The sequence below is a fragment of the Mirounga angustirostris genome, unplaced genomic scaffold (genome assembly GCF_029215605.1).
Source record: "Mirounga angustirostris isolate CCGP_5_RB_7025 unplaced genomic scaffold, mMirAng1.0.hap1 SCAF_9, whole genome shotgun sequence".
NCBI lineage: Eukaryota > Metazoa > Chordata > Mammalia > Carnivora > Phocidae > Mirounga > Mirounga angustirostris.
The window spans coordinates 65565129-65585156 of NW_026991717.1; the positions used below are offsets into that span (position 1 = coordinate 65565129).

General features: G+C 36.3%; 1 long non-coding RNA gene across 1 annotated transcript in view; it reads left to right on the forward strand.

The window, feature by feature from the left end:
• Nucleotides 1–20028, forward strand: part of LOC123861359 (uncharacterized) — a 330838-nt gene that overhangs the window by 155112 nt on the left and 155698 nt on the right. The window contains exon 2 of the long non-coding RNA XR_006795015.3: nt 10562–10689. This is a non-coding gene — a long non-coding RNA (uncharacterized LOC123861359). The remainder of the gene's footprint in view (nt 1–10561; nt 10690–20028) is intronic.

Sequence of the window (20028 nt, forward strand, 5' to 3'; positions counted from 1 at the left end):
ACACCTGGGTGGCTCAGTCAGTTAAGCGTCTGCCTTCCGCTCAAGTCATGATCCCAGGGTCCTGGGATGGAGTCCCGCATCGGGCTCCCTGCTCTGCAGGGAGCCTGCTTCTCCCTCTGCCTCTGCCTCTCTCTGTGTCTCTCATGAATAAATAAATAAAATCTTTAAAAAAAAAGTATGGGTTCAGTAAATATTTGTTGGAATATATTAATGAATGAATAGACATCAGTCATAGTTTGAAATAAAAATAGAGAAATATGCAATTAATAATAACAACAACAAATATATGAAGTACCAAAGAAGAAATTTAACAACGATGGTACAAAACCTCTAAGAAGAAAATTATGAAACTTAGTTAAGAAACAAAAAACTTGAGTGAATGGAGAGACATACTATGCTCTTGAATGGGAAGACTTTCATACTATAAAAGTTAGTGTATGGGGGCACCTGGGTGGCTCAGTCGGTTGAATGTCCAAATCTAGATTTCAGCTCAGGTCATAATCCCAAGGTCCTGGAATGGAGCCCTCCCTTGGGCTCCCTGCTCAGCGGGGAGTCTGCTTTTCCTTCTCCCTCTGCCCCTCTCCCCAACTTGTGGATGCTCTCTCACTCTCTCTCTCTTAAATAAATAAATAAGTAAATAAAACCTTTAAACAACAAAAAAATTAATATTATAAATTTTATATATTACTATCATAATTACAACAGGATTTGTTGTTGGTTTGCTTTTTGAACATAACTAAATTGTACAAAAGTTCAAATGGAAGAAAAAATGTATGAAATTTGCCAAGGAAATCTTAGAAAAGAATAATAAGAGGGGGAGTTAATATTTGATTAAGACAACATTCCAATCAGTAGTGAAAAAATGGATTATCTAAAAAATGTGGTTGTGATACCTATTATTCATTAAAAGAAATGGCACTCTTACTCCTAGATATTCACCTAAGAGAGTGAAAACGTATTTCCACACAAAGCTCTGTATGCAAATATTTCTTACAGTATTTTGTTTTTATAGTTGCCAAAAACTGGGGAAATACTCAATGTCCTTCAACTGGTGAATGGATAAACAAATCAGATACTTCTGCACAATGAAAAACTACTCAGCAATTTAAAGGAACAAATTATTGATATACACAAAACAATGTGGACCAGTCTCAAAAGAATTACACTAAGTGAAAGAAACCAGACTCAAAAGGCAATTCAAAAGGCAAGGTATCACCCCATTTGAATGACTTTCTGAAAAAGGTAAAGCTATAGGGACAGATAGCAGATCAGTTGTGTCAAGGGCTGAGAATGTAAGGGAGGGAATTAACCACGAGGATCATGAGGGAACTTTTTGAGATGAGCTAAATATTCTTTCTTTCTTTTTTTTTTTTTTTGGTGGTAGTCCTGACATAGTGTACATCTGTCAAACTCATCATACTGTAAATTTTATTGCATATACATTATCTCACTAAACTTAAGTTGAAAAAAGAAGATAAAGTTAGCTCTCTACCTCAAACCATGAACAGTATAAATTTTACATGTATTACAAATATAAATATAGGTAGGAAGCCCTAATGAGAGAGCCTGACTCAGATACAACATTTGTTGCTGGCACCTTTCCTGCAAACCAACGCTAAGGTAGAAGTTAGTGTTCACTTGCACCCAACTCCAGAGCAGCATTTTCTGGGCTCTGTAGACATCTTTAGCAATCTGCAAGCGTAAAAAATGCACCTACACTTTAAGGAAACCTTCAAAACTATTCCACTTAGTGATGGACTCCTGAGAGCCTTAAATGTTGCCTTCTGGCTATGAAATATAATTAATACATGTCCATTATGGAAAATTTGGAAAACACAGAAAAGCCAAAAATAGAATATCAATCACTTATAGTTCAATCATTACATTCTCTCTCTTTTAAAATGTAGAGAGTATAGGGCACCTGGGCGGCTCAGTCAGTTAAGCATCTGCCTTTAGCTCAGGTCATGATCTCAAGGCCCTGGGATTGAACCCTGCATCGGGCTCTCTGCTCAGCGGGGAGCCTGCTTCTCCCTCTGCCTGCAGCTCCCCCTGCTTGTGCTCTCTCTTTTTCTTTCTCTCTCTCTCTCTCTGACAAATAAATGAATAAATAAAATCTTAAAACAAATGTAGAGAGTAAATAATGAAACTCTTCCTCTCCCCTTGGTCCAAATCCATGCCCTAGAGGTAGCTAGAGACTTTTCTGCTCGTACATATCCTCAGTTATATAGTATAAATGATTTTCTCTGTATCTTTTTTGGTACCTTTTCCTCTGCATTTATTAACATATGCATTCATATAAGCATTGACACTGTTTTAGATTGGGCTCTCTGAAGACAGGCTGTTGCAAGCCAAACGTCCTTTGGGGTGAGCTCTTGAGAGATACCCGTCTGAGATACACTCCTGAGGAAGCGAGGGAGGCAGCCGTGCGCAGGGGGACAAGCTGACCAAAACGAAGTTGCAATTAAGGCCTCAGCAAACTCATGGGAAAATTCTTGTGCTCCAAGGAAACTTTCAGAGTTGGCTAAAATTGGGGCAAGGGAGAATTTGTATCTTTATATCAGCCAAACCCTGGGAGGACATGCAAACATGGGTGAGGTAGTTTCCAGGTAAGGACAAAACTTGGAACCGTCATCAATTGATAAGCACAGCAAATCATTTACACTTTGTAATCCAGGGAATGGGATTAAAAGAAAGAACAATTGTTCTAATGATTAAACCTAGAGGTTTCCATTGTAATTTAAATCACTGAGAAAATATTTTGTGAAACATTGTAGGGAATGACTCCTGTTGACATACAGTAAGAAACGTAGGCACCATTCCCAACCTTTTAATTCCTTTTACCTGCTTTAAAGAGGAACTTTTTAAAAGTTTTGTGTTAAACCACTCAAAAAGTGTAGTCATCATGCTTCCCAAATCACTTTTCATTTTATGCTGGCAGAGAATGTGATCAATAAATTATTGTTGTTTGTGAAACATTTACTTTCATAGTTCTAACATATTTTAACTCCTAGGGTTACTAGAATGCGGGTTGGTTTTTTTTTCACATTATTTGACAGCTGAAATTAAACAAATCCTATTCAACTACAAAGCTAAGGGAAGGTTTACTACGTGTGTCATTAGCACCATCCATATAAGGTAACAGAAAATATGAGGTGTGGATTTTTAAAATATGATAAAATGAGAATACTGTTAGATGCATGGGAAGGTGTGACTTCAGGCCTGGCATTTTCTTATTAAAATAAAAGTGCCTCTGCTTTAGTTTACTAAAATAATCAGGATTATATGTTTTGAGTTGACATATTTCAAATTATTTTATCAAGTCAAAAATATATACCTTCGTTAAAATATGTTTTAACTATCATATCATTTTAATGCAATATATGGCAAAGATTGCTCTGTAATGGGCTGCTAAACATTTTTATGTTCAAGAATATCTTGGTTAGGATGAAGAAACATAATTTATTTGGTTATATTTTTTAGCCCTTACTTAATGCTTTTGCAGCATACTTTTTATGCTTGAATAGAAGACTTTTAGGAAAGTATAAAAGCACATAAAAATTGCCCAAAATATTTAAGATTTAAGCATGAAAGTACAGACACATACACAGAGACCATGTATATGTATATATACTTATGTATACATAAATTTTAATGAGCACATGTTGTTCATAATCGTAATACTTAAGTTATGTATTATCACGCTGGGGCAGCTTGTAATCTTGAGATTGCCTTTTTCCTACTTTGCATTTATACAACTTCTCTCATTCAGAGATATTCTAGGAATGCTACACGAAGAATAAGGGCTTGCACAGCCCACCTGCAGCCAGAAAGAGAATGGAGGGTCTTCATTATTTTTTTAAAAGGTACAAACTAATGTCTCCAGGATGTGTTGAATGCCAGCTGAGTTGTATAATTCCTAAGGCATATTATTTTCATTTCTAATCCTATTTATGCCATAGTAGTTATTGTAATTTCATAACTTAATTAAATACATGAAATAATTAAATACAAGTACATAAAAAAAGTTCTTAAAATCAAAATGATGAATGTATTAAACTGGATAAAGACAAATTGCTTTTTACAAAAAGTAATTGCTGTGCATTTAAGTGTGGATGAGACAAATACAAAACATTAGAAACAAAATTTGTAAGAACCTAGAATAGAAATTTATTTGTACTTCTTTGGACGCTCAGTCAGTCGGTTAAGCGTCTGCCCTCCACTCAGGTCCTGATCTCAGAGCCCTGAGATCGAGACCCGCATCAGGCTCCCTGCTCAGCGGGGAGTCTGCTTCTCCCTCTGCCTCTGTCTGCTGCTACCCCTGCTTGTGCTCACTCGCTCTCTCTGTCAAATAAATAAATAAAATCTCTTAAAAAGAAGAAATTTATTTATATTTCTTTACATATGTTTTTGTGCTACTTAAAGATACTGAAACTCAAAATTGTGAAGGATACGGTATAGATTAGAGGAATTTATGCATATATGTCTGTAACTTTAGTCATAATTCTGCTAAAGGATTTTCTTTTAAGTGACCAATTCCTGGCCCAATTTAATTGGGTTTCATAAAATGGCTTCTACTGTAGTCAAATGCTTAGGCATTAGAATCAGACTGTCTGGGTCTCAGTACAAGCTCCAACATTTAATACTGTGGAGCTTGAGCAAGGTATTTAACCTTTTGAGTCTTAGTATATTCATCTGTTAAAAGAATAATAGTTGGATCAACCTTACAAAGTTGGATAAGAATCAACTGGATCCTCGCTGAGCAAACAGCGAACACAGTGCCCACAATTAGTAAGTACTTGATAAATGCTAGCTGTTACGTAGTGGAATGTGCAGAAGACTGCAGATCTGTATTCACTACTGTCCAACATTTACATTTTTTCCTCACAACTTTCAGATAGTTTTTTTTCTAAATTAAAGGACTACACGTAAAAAGCAAATTTAATATAATCTTGGTGTTATTAGTATTCAGACTATGGGATGTTGAAGCACCAAGCTTTTAAAATTAAGAGCAGAAAAAATTAAATTAAGAGCAGAAAATACAAAAAGTATAATCTGTGAATAAAACCTATTCTAAATATGTTCTGCATTTCTGCATCAAAATTCCTAGTTCTGTGAAAAAGTTATAAATATATATCACTGATTGTTTATATGAACTGATGGTAAAATGAAGCTGAAGTTAGGAAAAATTGTAAAATCCACCTTCATTATGACTACCTCTGATGTAAACAAAATCTCAAGGGTTACTGAAGTCACAAAACTATGCCCTGTATCCTTTATTCTTTTTAACTTAAATGTACTTTAATATACAGATGCTTTATGCTTTCAGAAACAATATGAGATGCTAAGCCCTAAGTTATACAGTATGTGATTTATTTCGGGGAACAAGTTTCGAAAAGTATAAGCCATTTTTAGTCACCCAGTGTATCCATTTACAAAATGGTACCTATTTATAAAATGTATTGTTCACTATAACCACCTCCTTTTTTTTTAAAAGTGTGGGATTTCCAATCCAATGTCAAATGTCCATGAGTGATGCCTTTTTCTAGATTGACCACTAATAGTGTTTATGTGATTCAGGTCACAATTCTTGATGCCTGTAGTCTTGTTTTTAGATATAGTCAAGGGAGAATTTTTATACATGTGCATCAAAAGAAAAATTGAGTTCTAGAAATTAGCAGAGTTTCTTGAATTTTAAACATAGTCTTTCCATTGTATATTATTTTAAATGATTTTTAACTTTTATAGTAAAAAGAAGTCTGTAATGCCAAAACTGTTATTAAATTTGTGCCTTTTGGGATCCAGAAGACGAATGTCATCTCTCTTGTATTTGGAAATGTAATTTGTTCTTATTAGTCTTTACTCAGTATATGCTAAGGCATTTATTCCAGTTGACATCATCCGGCTGTATGTGATAAGAAACTAGTATATTTCTTATGTCAAATAGATAATCCTAAATTTAGGCTGCCTATGGATTCTTAGGAATACAGGTCCTAAAGCCAGTTAACCCATTTAGAAAAATTTCCTGACAGCACTGATTCTAACATTTTAGTTTAATACTAAAATGACATAAAAGAATAAATCTTTTATAATAGCTTTGTTAAAAAAAAAAAGCCAAATTTACTGTAGCTGATCTGAATTTTTTCACATTGCACAATGTTGATTAAATACTACAAACTTCAATAAATAATGCCTTCCATTTCTGGAATTATATAAAAAAATTATGTTTCTGGAATTTATCAAGCAATTGCAAAAATATAGCATTTTTATCCTCTTTATTCTCTCTTCTCCAAGCACAACAGAGACACAGAAGAAAGATAGTTTGGTAATGAAAAATTATTTTCTCTAAGTAAACATCAAGATTATACAACTCAGTAGATTCATTTTCTTGGCAAAAATTAATAATAACTATGATAATAACCTTGAAAAATAGCATACAACCTTTTTTTCTCTATGTGCTCTATTAAACTGGGAAAATACAAAGATATCCTCATCCATCATTTCTGATTACATTATTTGAAAGGCTGGTTTAAAGAAGGGAAAAATTGAGAAAGGAACTCTGCTTATTATTACTTTAGAAACGGTATAGATTAATCTTTAAACAACTATTCTATAAGACTTTGAGACATAAAGCTATTTCAAAAAATTTTTTAAGCTTAGTTAAGAAATTCTTTTCCAGAAATACCCACTTTGTGAATACATGTACTCCAACCTAAATCACTGTAAACTTCACAAATGGTGCAGGCTGCATTTCCCTCCCATGATGACACAGAAAGCTTGCTGTACCTTGTCAAATTGGGTTTGGAAGCTAGGCTTCAGATCCCATTACCACTACCATTACCGTATCTTATAGTTGAACAGTGCTTTCTAGTTTTAAAAGTACTATACTTTGAGTGAACATATGCCTCTGTGTGCCAAGACAGTCCTGGTTTACGCCTATTGCCCCAGTATATTCATCAGTACACCCTCCTTCAGTCTCAAAGTGTCCTAGTTTAGATGATATAATAATATAGCCGTCCGGATTTTAACCAGCATTATTTGGCCTTTCTATGAAAGCATTTTTTTAAAGATTTTATTTTTTTATTTATTTGACAGAGAGAGACACAGCTAGAGAGAGAACACAAGCAGGGGGAGTGGGAGAGGGAGAAGCAGGCTCCCAGGATGCTGGGATCATGCCCAGAGCCGAAGGCAGACGCTTAACGACTGAATTACCCAGGCTCCCCTATGAAAGCATTTTTTTAAGGATTTATTTATTCATTTATTGAGAGAGAGAGAGAGTGTGGGGGGGGGGTTGGGAAGGAAGAGGGAGAGAAGCAGACTCCCAGCTGAGCTGGGAGCCCATCTCGGGGCTCAATCCCAGGACCCTGAGATCATGACCTGAGCTGAAACCAAGGGTCAGGGACACTTAACCCACTGAGCCACACAGGTGCCCCTATGAAAGCATTCTTATGTAACAGATGAGAAAACTGAAATCTTAAAAGGTGACTCACTCTCAAGTGACTAACTGAACCTAAACAAGGTCTTTAACTCCTTTTCAAGACTCTCTTTGCTGCATACGAAGTACACAGAGCCTAGTCCTGGGTTCTTCAGGAACTGCCTGAACTCAGTCAGGGATGCTGCTCTCCTGATGACTTGTAGTGTGTTCAAAATACATTTATTCTTTGTGGAGTATGGATTAGAGAATGTCTCGGGATTCTAATCTGTTCCTAGTTGTTGGGGTGTGTGTGTGTGTGTGTGTGTGTGTGTGATTGGTAGCATTCTTAAGGGCCAAAGGGAATCTGCTAACAGCCCACACTGCCCACACTTCTGATGGGGACCACACCTGAAATAATTCCACATGACCTCCTAATTTCATGGTGCCTCAGGACAGACCCCAGAACTCCTACGCAGCTGCTCCAACCACTGAACTCCTTTAAGTGCCTGATTTCTGGATCCAGCCAATGGGAACTGTATTAATCTTGTCTGTACTTCCAGCTGATGACATGTATTGTCACACCAGAAAATTTCAAGTACAGAGCAAGGTCACAGAATAGTTTTCTGCACAATTTATCCAGTGAAAGCTTTGTAAGTACAGAATCTTGCCCCCCTCCAAAGAGGAAAAGACAGATTTCTGTCTTAGAAATTTGAGTGTTCACTAACATGGTTTAAACAATTTCAAGATAAAAGCAAATGGTAAGCAATAATTCAATTATTTTGAATTTGCCTAAGACGGCATATTTTTAGAAATTTACTAAATTTTAGCATTGATGTGATTTCATAATTAAAAATTTCAAAAGTAATACCACAGCTTAAAGGAAGAAAGAGTACAAAAATAATTTATTATGAAATGAGTAGATGCGTTTAAAAAGAAAAAGGCATTTAATTACATCTTAGTATATTTGCAGTGATTCATGATGGCTATTTACATCAAATGATTTTTTAAATATTAAATATTAAATCCATTTAAATGCAATAAGTTGTATGGAGGATTTTCATCTTTATTTCAGAGTCATGCTACTTTAAAATTCGTCATTAGAGTTAATAAGAAATTATATTGGAACTACTCTGTCCATTTAAATGAAGCATAAATCAATTATTGAAGCAAGGAATTTTTTCATCATTGTATGATTATTGGAATAAATTTAGTTCTTCAATGCTGCCTAATGATATCTTCAATAACAAAAATTGCATAGAATTAATTTTTACTAGGAATTCTTTAAATGTGCTTATAATGTCTTTTTTTCAGGCAAAAATATTTTAGAAAATTCTCATGCAGTATCTAAATGCTCTAAATGTCAGATTCAGTTATCCTCAATACCCTGGAAACCAAAATTAGATTCGGAATCAATATACTGTACCATCCATTTAACATCTAGTACACCAAACACTAACAACATTTATGAAAGAGTAACAGACTCAAAAAGGTTAAGTTAGTAAAAGCAATCAATATAACAAAGCAGTATTATAGAAAGGGGAATTTCTTCCTCAGATGTGACCTGCAGAAGCTAGTTTGCTTTTAGAAGAACATCCTTTGGAATTTCTTTTGGAATTTACGTGGCAGTCTCTTTATAAAGTCAGGCATGAGGTCTGTAGCACCCTGCACTTTGAACTTCTCACCTTTTGTGGAGACTAAAATAGGGAAAAATCTGAAATAATTGTTTGGCTCTCTTGCTGATTGCATCCTGGTATGAGTTTTTAGAATTATATTACTGTTGTTGTTGTTGTTGTTATAAAGTGCATACTATGTGCCAGGAATTTGGGAAGTACTTCATACACATTATTTCATTCAGTCCTCATAATACTCGTCCTCATTTTCCTAATAAGAAAGTAGATACCAAAGGGATGACCTGGCTAATGTTACACTGCTGGGAGGTGACCGAGTTGGAACTCCCACTCAGTCTAATGGCAAAGACCGTCCCACTAACTCTGTACAAGTGTGCCTTAGTGTGATCTGCAACATTCCCAGGGACTCAAGAGTCTTTGAGTCAATAAGAAAATAAAATGAAGTGATGATATTTGTCATTACCCCCACCACACACACACACTCTTCAGATTAATCAATAGAAGTGTTACCCTAAAACATTTTGAACATCAATCTACACATATAGATTTAAAAATACACAGAGACAAAAAATGATAGTTTATCAAATGTCTTCACATGCTCTGTGACCTCTAGGACAGGCAATGCCAGATAATACAAACATTGCTGGTAGAGCTGACCATCAGAAGGTGACATGTTTACTTCAGTGACTAACCCACTGCACTTCAGGCATATCTGTATTCCGTCCCTCTGAGATTGAAGTAATCCCAACCAATGTTGTTGATACCTTGATATAGCTAATCACTTCTGAAGCAAGGCACTGAGAATCACTGATAAGCTTATGTTTGAAAATGATAGAGAAAGAGAGAGACATGGGGGGGGTGGGTAGATGGATAGATGGATGGACATTAGATAGGTAGACAGATAGATAGATAGTCAAAAGTTCATAAATAGCCGATGTAAAACCAATGAAATACTGAAGGTGTGATTAGTAAAGGCTTATTATTATTATTATTGCAAAACTGGAGCACTCGAACCAAAATATGGAAGGAGGCCCAGGGGTATATTGTTACAAAGCCACTCATAGCGAGGAACCAATAACTGCATATTCTTTACAGTAATTGGTCATTATATCAGAATTTTCTTAAATGATAGCGAATTCATCAGTGGTTACCTCATATCAACCTTGGGAAACAGCTTAAGTTTTGCTTATGATTTTCAGAAGCATAAGCAAGAAATGACTCAGGTGAAGTTAGTCTTGCAAAATAAGCTAAATCAAGCTTTGTATGATTAAACTGGTTTTGTTTGTTCAATGAATTTTCAAGGGTGGTCTCCATTTCTTCTGAATTTAACGATAGTTCAGTTGATCAACTGATCAATGGATAGATGATAGTTTAATTTACTACTTAAAAATACAACTTTCATGCAGATATGCTTTCTTGAATGTGAGAAAACGGGTGGAGTTACACCTAAGCTTTGGGGAATTTGCTTACTGGGAGTACATCACTAATATTTAGGTTGTCTTATGTGTGTTTTGTGCTTCAGGAGAAAGGTTTACCACAGCTGCTCAAAGAAAATAGACCCAGAATAAGAAATTTTCCATTTGGATTTGGGGAACCAGCAAATTCACTGAAGTATGATCAAGAACAAACCAATCAAAATAAGGGATGAAGGTAGGACATATTATATGTATATTTATTCATTATCTTATTCATTATGTTATAGTCTAGAGATGTCATGATTTAGACTTCAAATTACTCCTTTATTGACTTCTACCTGGAAGGATTAAGAAATTCAATTTATGAATACATGATAATCTATATGAATATATTTATAGTGATGGAAATAAGTCTGGATAACCTCAGAGAATTGTGTATATAATATAGGATTAAATTAATCTTTTTTTCCTTATTTTGCTAACAACTGTTAGGTACATGATTACACATTCACTAACAAAATTCTATAGAGATGTGTTTAAATATAGTAGCACTTAATGACTGTTTTCTAGCTGTATCACACATTACTCAGTTCTCAATGTGTTACATGAACAAAAATGAATTTTAAAATGAAGCTAAGAGGGTGCCTGGGTGGCTCAGTTGGTTAAGCGACTGCCTTCGGCTCAGGTCATGATCCTGGAGTCCCGGGATTGAGTCCCGCATCAGGCTCCCAGCTCGGCAGGGAGTCTGCTTCTCCCTCTGACCCTCCCCCCTCTCATGTGCTCTCTCTCTCTTTCTCTCATTCTCTCTCTCAAATAAATAAATAAAATCTTTAAAAATAATAATAATAAATAAATAAATAAAATGAAGCTAAGAGGACACAAAAATACTAATGTAAACATTTGTTGCCATACTCATTTTTCCACTTTGAATCTGGCAAAGCAAGCCAATCCCAGTATCCTGAGACAAGAAATTAGACATCTGGACACTGGGGCAGCATCAGAAGGTCTGAATCAAACCAAGCCTGGCTCAGCCACTCATTAGCTGGGTGGCCTTTAGCAATACTCTTGATTTTTCTGGGTCTCAGATTTATCATCTGTGCAACAAAGGGGTTTAACAAATATACTTGCAGTTCTAAAATGATCCATAAGGACTTTAAATTTTAATTGAATATTGAAAAACTATTCAGGAAATATTTGAACTATTATTTCTAAAACTATATTTGATAGTTTCCTTCTCTTCCATTTTTTCACCTGAGACCAAATTCTTTCCTCTTGATGAAGACCACAGAAAACACTATATTGAATAATGTGGGTGTATTTATGCAACACAAGTAATTCAGCAAAGGAAGTCATCATCATCATGAGCATTGCATAGAGAAAAAAACTGCGCCTTGGCACCATTGGCATTCCTGGCATGAAGCAGTTTTGTAGATACAGGATGAGAATTAAGATTTTAGTGCCTTCCCCATTTAAGCCCTATGAAAACATGCTATCTTTCCGCTGGTTATTCATGTCTGTCTCGCTTACTAGATCATGAACCCTGGAAGGCTCATTTTTGTTTCATCTGACATTTATATCAGTGCCTGAGGCATCATAATTATTATGACTACAGCTTGTTGAACTTGGATATTGTTTGCAATATAAGGAAATATCAGCAGTGACCTGTGATCTACAGACCTATCCTGTCTTAAGTTCAATGCTGCTCAGCAGTTGTGTACTGATGACTTTGGGTGGGCAATAAGGCGGCCAGTAGGGAAAATGGTGGAGGAGGAAGCTCAAAATTGGAAAGTGTTGTGCTCTTATAATCTCTCATAGTGACTAACCTCTTTCCTTAATTCACTGAGTTGGCAAGTATCTTATGGCAAGTGGCTGTTAAGTCAAACTTCTACCAATACAGGAGTCCCTTCTCTTGTTTTCCTGACAATTTCTTTTCAACAAAGAGAGTGTAATACCTCAAGTGGCAACAAATTGTTAAAGTTCTTTGGGTTTTTCAGAAGTTTCTCCTTACTTGCTGTCCTGGTTCTGCTGTCTACACTTTGTTTTTTCTGCGTGCCATTGTCTGTATGAAATGGATAATGAACATTGACTGGCTTCTATCCCAGGCTGTGGGAACCCTGCTAGTTTTGGGTAGAGCATTAGGAATGGTGGGAGATGGGGGAGTAGAGCTATTGGGAATTTATAAATGTATATATCACCAACATTAAAAGGTAGATTTTTAAAATTCATTATGATATAGTAGAATAACTATGAATACTGATTCAGAAGCCCTTCATTAAGAATTGTCATCTCCTCCCAAGTGTAAGGGAAGTCAGCTGGACTTAGATTCAGAATTATGATCCCATTGCTTACTGACTAGGTTATTGTTGGCACTTAAACTATCTGAACTTAATAAACTAATGTATATGAAAATGTGCAGTGTATAATGTCTGGCACAGTATAGGTCTCCTTCTTTCCCAATTGTAGGATTGTCACTTTTAACATCTTCCCAGAAACCTTTCCAAACTTATAACATCAGCCGTTCAGCATTAGGAAACTAAAACCAAATAAAACCATATAAAACAAATCTCTAAAACTTTCATACAGATTTTTAAAGTGCTGTTTGTTCCAACCAAGCACAGGTAGATAAGAGTATTTGTTATCTATGGATTATATCATAACATAAATGTAAGCATAAAATTTTTTTCTTTGATGAGACCTTGTATTCACTTCTAACACTCTTAGAATTGTTGTCTTCTATGAATATTACCCATTGTTTATCTAAACTCTGTTAGATTTTGTATCTTTCCATACTTTGATAACTCTGGTAGAAACCACATTTGTGAGGTTTGCCACTTACCAATTTGTCATACTTGTATTTATCTGGTCTAACTTTAATCTCTTAAATTCTCAACTGCTTTCTTCTAATTCTGTTAGTTTTTGTCCATATTATCAAAGCTAGTTATACTTACGGATAATCTCTGCTACTAACACTAACCAAAAGACTAGCCTGGTAAGATTCACTCTGATAAAAATAATAATTTTATTAATAACAATAAGTAATAACACACAAATATGCTTTGAAAAAACTTTAAGTATGACAGACTATGATGTTTTCACACTTGTGGCTTAATTACCTGGCATAGTGGAGACAGGACATTGTGGCACACTTAACAGTTCAGTTATCTGAGGATTAAACAATTTGTGTGGACAATCACCTTCGAAAGGGACACTGCCGGTAAGAAAAGGATTTGTGTACCAGGCCATTTCACTATAAATCATAGGATACTAGTCAATTTCTTGGTTATGATCATTAAGAAAAATATTACCTTACCAACAGTGAAACTCAAATATTAGCATCTATGTATTTTGAGAGAGGTCTCCCAAGAACATAGTAAACATAAAGCTAGGCACACAATAGTCACAGAAATGTGACATCCTTTTTCTATCATCCTCTTACGCATTGTGATTGTAATTAGTTATTTATTATTCAACCTCACCTATGCCTACAACCCCCATTCTCTTGGCTAGGAGCGCGTTCCACATAGCAGTTACACCATGCCTGGTAACAGTTGTGTCCAGCAAACAACATGTGTGTCACTTGTTTCCATGGAGGATTTGTCCTTGGATATAAACAGAGAAAACCTCAAAGACCAAGCTGTCAAAAGATCAGCACAAGTGTGTAGTGAAAAAGAATAAGAATCCCCTTTTCTGATATCCAAAGACAAGTTAGAAGGGAATACAAGAGATACACATGAAAGAAATAGACTGTGCTTGGAAGCCTGTGATTTTTTGGCAAATCTGCCATTCCTATTACCACCTTCTATGATATTTTTAAATAGCTACAATTTTTCTAAAAGCATTCTTAGAGACATCCTCGTGGGAAATAGTTTTTGTTTTTCATAGTCAAACAGGAATAATTTTTTTCCTCCGAGGAACTCAGCCATTCATGGTCTTTGCAATACCCAGATATATGATAAATTTCTTTGGGCCCATTGCACAGGTGAACAAAGTAAAGCATGGAAGGACTAACAATGTTGGCCTCAGGGATGATGCTAGTTACTGAAATTCACTTTCATAATTCTCTAGTTTATGTATAAGTAAGTCTTTGGGCCAGGACTTCCTTGATGTAGCATATATCGTATCACACTGTTTTGACAGGAAAGGAAACATATCTAAATTAAATCATTGCCCTAGTCAAATCTAGTAGAAATGCTTTGTCAGCAGTGACAAAGTTTTGTATTTGATTTGTTACAGAATTGCAGAATTTTGAGCTGAAAGGGACCTAGAGATAATGTATCCATCTTCTCCTTTTCTAAATGAAGGAACCAGTTCCCAAAGAACTGATACAAATTACCTAAAGGGATACAGTTAATCCAATTCAGGGTTGGGACAAGAGCCAAGTCTCCTTATTCCAAGGACACTGTTTGACCCCCTACCACTTTGTCCTATAGATTCCTAAGGAAGCTTAGAATTAAAAGTAAATTGAGACCCTGAAAGATCCCAATAGATCCTTTTATCTAGTAATCAATCTACTTGTTAATTCCTCGATGGGACACTCTTTTTCATACTTTGTGCTTGTATTTACCTTTGCCTGCAAATGTCCTCCCTTCCTTCTCTTTCTGGAAAAGCCCCTTTGTTCTCCTAAGACCCACCTCAAAATGTTACTTTTGGGGTGACACCTTCCCCAGCTGCATCTTGTTCTCTTGCTGTGGTCCCTTATAACATCTTGCAGTGTGTTAAGTGACTCGTTTGTGAGCCTGTTTCCCCTATTAGACCATGAGCTTAGATATAAGGACTGTGTCCAAGTGAGTTAGAACACTTTAGGTTGCGAGTAAAGGAAATCTATTTCAACTAACATCAGAGGATTGTTTTGTTTTGCTTTGTTTTGTTTTGTTTTGTATTGTTTTGTTTTGTTTTAAGAACCTAGGGATAGCTCCCATGAGATAAGGAAAGGCTGCAGCCCATTTTCAGGAGGGGACTGAGTGCAGGACTGGAGCATTACAAGGAACCAAGTCCTCTCTTTTTTCCTCTGGCTCCTGCTTCTCTATGCATCTGCTTCATTCTTTGCTGATCCCATAGACTAGCTATCTCTGTTTCCCAGTTCACAGAGTTGGAATTGGACATTACTGATAACTCTCCAGTTAACATCACCTCCACTAAAGAATGAGCCTCATCGATTTGGAATTCCTTGTCTCAAAGACAGTTAATTCCCAGGAAAGAAAAGTGCCCACCCCTCCACCAATCAACTGTGACCAGCGGACAGACATATCATATTAACATGGTGCTCTGACTATAAGGGTATGGCAGAGGAGGAAGTCTCCAGAAAGGGGAATAGAGCAAACTGAGCAGACATAACTGGATTTCTACTATACTATCTTACTCATTGTTTTATCATGACTCCCCTTAAGTAACACAGAGCATACCAACACACAGCATACCAACACACTGATACACTTAGTTCTTGGAACCATGAGAGATGAAATAATTTTGAATGAATTAATTTAAAATATTTTATACAAACCTGTAATTTTATACATAAGTAAACTGAGAGCCAGAGGGAAAAAATGATTCCTCCAATGACACATGAATGGTTAGTAATCAGAAGAGAATCTAGATTTCTGGAATATTAGTTTTAGGCTCTGATTTAAACATTTATTAAGTCTTTATTTTGTACCACTTAATTTGCCAGTTAATTTGCTTTACCAACATTATCTCAACTAATCCTCATGAAAACAGTACGGTGAGTACTATTATTATGCAGGAAGGAATGTGAGACTTAGAGAAAGCAAAGGACTTCAGGGGATTAAGGCCAGGACTGAAAGCAGGCTCTGCTTTACTAGAAATCTCCAAACCAGCATTGCCCAATTAAATAACATGTGAACTACACATGTTATTTTAAATTTTCTAGGAGCCACACTTTAAAAAGTGCAAAAAACAGGTGAATATTTAATTGTAATGATACATTTTATTTACTTCAATATATCTAAAATATTATTATTGCAACATTCATTCATTATAAAAAATTATTATATCACATTCTTTTCTTTGAACTAAGTCATTCTTACTGCACATCTCGTTTTAAACTTGACACATTTCGAGTGCTCAGTAGCCACAGCTGGCTGGTAGCTATCATATTGGACAGTGCAGTTCTAAATGATTACACTTAGGTACCCAACAGAACTAGTTAAACTTGGGGCGCCTGGGTGGCTCAGTTGTTAAGTGTCTGTTTTCAGCTCAGGTCATGGTCCCAGGGTCCCAGGATTGAGCCCCGCATCGGGCTCCCTGCTCCACGGAAAGCCTGCTTCTCCCTCTCCCACTCCCCCTGCTTGTGTTCCCCCTCTCACTGTGTCTCTGTCAAATAAATAAATAAAATCTTAAAAAAAAAAAAAAAGAACTAGCTAAACTGCATGAACTCTGTTGTGGCATAAGGACAACTTGTCAGTCAGACTTTATTACATCTAGTCCTCCCTTGAAGAACATACCCAATACTACAATGCCTGGTCCAAGGCAGATTACACTGACTTGGAATCTCCTGCCTCTACTTCCAGATGAGATACTCAGTGAGCTACAACAGTGTTACTCTGGGCACAAGGGAAAGCCCCCTGACAAAAGCCCTGACCTGGGGCTCACACAGTTCTCTACCCTCACGGCAGAGGGGGCCTTTCCTACGACAAGTGGACGTGAAATCTGGGCTTCACTTTGTGCCACAACAAAAGCAACCCGTTGTCTCAGTTACATAAGAAATTAAAATACACAGGTAGTTCAAAAGCCTTTATTTTTGGTTCTGTTCTCAAGATGCCCCTTTCACTAGATAACAAGCAGTAGATGTGTTTTGACTCAGATGGTTTTCCAAGTTGGGGTGTAGACCATTAGCAGGAATGTGGTAACCCATTTAGATGAAGGGGGAGGGGTCTAGCATTAAGCATATGCTGAGCACCCATCTCTGCCTCATTTCTTTGGCTGTGGGCAGCAATTAACATCACCAGCTGACACTGCTTGTCCTCTTTTCAACACCATTTTCAACAACACTGAAAAGCAACTCTACATAATGAGAAGAAACAGGAAGATTGTTGGGAAGCCCACTAATATATGAGAATACATAAGGTGAAAAGTGAGGAAGGATAATTATGTGAGCCACATCTATAAGTGATGGAAAATAACCAGTTTATAACCTCCATGAGCTCATAATTGTGCAGTATCTTATTACTGTTAATTTCCAAAACATGTAACTTAATTCATGTAAATCTGAGTATTTTATTGATGAACAAATTTAAAGAGGTTGGTAACTATTCTAGAATTTAAACATTTAAAAATTAAGTACCATATCTTCTATTGATCTACCTTTTAAAATATTGTGTTTTTATAGATCCCTTCTTCTCCATACACCTATAATATTGAAGAGCTCAGAACAACCCACACTTAAATATGTTAATAAGAATAAGATGTGTTAAAATGAATACATTTACTTCTCACCCATTTCTAATATCCATAATCTATCTTCTTGTATGTAGAGTAGCCCTCATTTGCAAATTCAACAGATTAATCATGAAGACGTTTGTTTTTCCATTTTGTTAAGTATTTGTCACATGCTTTTGTCATTGACCACATTATAGAACAAATGAGAAGAGTTTAAACCAATAGGCTGTTTTTGAAGAAATATAATTTAAATTTAAATTCTTCTGGGAGAGACAAGACAAACAAGATAAATTACTGTGTGACTCCAGTAATTGCCAGAGTAAGTAGGAGAGAAGCAAACAGAAAGAACTGCTAGTTGAAGAAAGGAGGATAGGAAGTCTGAGATGGCTACCTGGGAGGGTTCTAAGCCCCAGTAAAATAGGACTGAACTTAAAACAACATTTTTAAAAAAGATTTTATTTATTTATTTGAAAGAGTGCGAGACAGAGAGAGAGAGAGAGAGGGCACAAGCAGGGGCAGGGGGAGAGGGAGAAGCAGAGTCTCCGCTGAACAGGGAGCCGGATGTGGGGCTTGATCCTAGGACTCCGGAATCATGACCTGAGCCGAAGACAGATGTTTAACTGACTGAGCCACCCAGGCACCCCTAAAACAACATTTTTAAAATAAACTTGGGGGTGAGATTAAAAGGAAAACCATCAGGTGACATGAAGAGAAGACTGGTTACAAGAGAAGAATTTAGGTTACAAAATGAGGAATTGAAGTTTAGGTGATACAAATAGAGAAGCAGGGAGGAATGAGAACCTTGAAGACAACCTCAAGATAGCTGGGACATAGTATGCCTTCAATAAATGTTTATTATTATGAAAATAAAGGTGGGAAATGGTGAGGATAATTCACAGGAAGTCAATGAATAATATAAACAAAATGGTTAGAATGACTTGCGAATTACTTTAGCTGTAATGTTTCAGGGTGAAAATTGACTAGAGTCTTGGAAACCAAGAAGGATGGAGAAATAGAAGTAGAGGACCTGGTTGAGAAAAGGCAAAAAGGAATGGGCAAAAATAGAACAATGTTTTAGAGAAACAATTGCCTGACTGTGAAAAGCTATCACAGGGTGCTGGCAACTTAATTAAAAAAAATTTTTTTTTAGTCTAAAATATTGCTGTACAAAAAACTTGTTTAATATCTTTGAGTTTTTAAAAGGATGGAATGGTGTAGTCCCAAAATGATATTGTTACTGTTGCATTTATGCACATGCAGATCTCATGCAACATTATCAACGTTTTCCTTTTCTTCTATCTTCTTAGAATTCTCTTTCTCTGGAGTCCATGGTCTATTCAGTATATGTTGCACTTTTCAAAGGAATGAGCAAAGACAAACTCTCTGACTAGAACACTTACTGGACATTTTATACCAAATACACAACTATATAAATTTCATCTTTAAAGGCAAGGAACTAACTAAAAATTCCTTTTGTGTTTAACTGTAGGAATTTATGAGACCTGAGTATGCCTTTACCTATCTAAGCTATTTGTATACATAAGCTACTTTTCAGTGATTTTCCATTATTTTTGATGTCTATGCCTTGCTCTCTGTTCAAGTTGCAAACTACCCCAAAATCTAGTGGCTTACAATGAAAACATTTATTTAACTCATTCGTCTGTAAGTTGGGCAGGGTGCTGTGGGAAGGCTTGTATTTCTCCACACAGATCACCTGAGTGGCTCAGCTGAGGGTTGTAAGATCTGCTTCCCAGTTGGCTCACTCACCTAACTGCTAAGTTGACATTAGCTGTCAGCTGGAAGCTCAGCCAGAGCTGAGGAAGTGGGGGTCTTAGTTCTTCTCCATGTGGATCTCCATGTGGGCCTCTCCACAAGTTACTTGGACTTCCTTGCAGCATGTGGACTGGTTTCCAAGAATGGGCATTGCACAAGAACCAGGCAGAAGCTGTATCACTTTTACTAATCTAGGTTTTCAAGTCACAGAGCATCCTTCTGCCACAGTCACCAGTCAGTTCAGATTCAAGGGAGCAACTGTACAGCCTACCTCCCAGTGGAAGGAATGTTAAAATCATGTCATAAGAAGAGTTGTGGGAGGTGGGAGAAATAGTTATGGCCATTTTTGGAAAACACAGATTCAAAATCTGTCCCAACTCTGAGTGAACAGAACAAACTTCTGTTT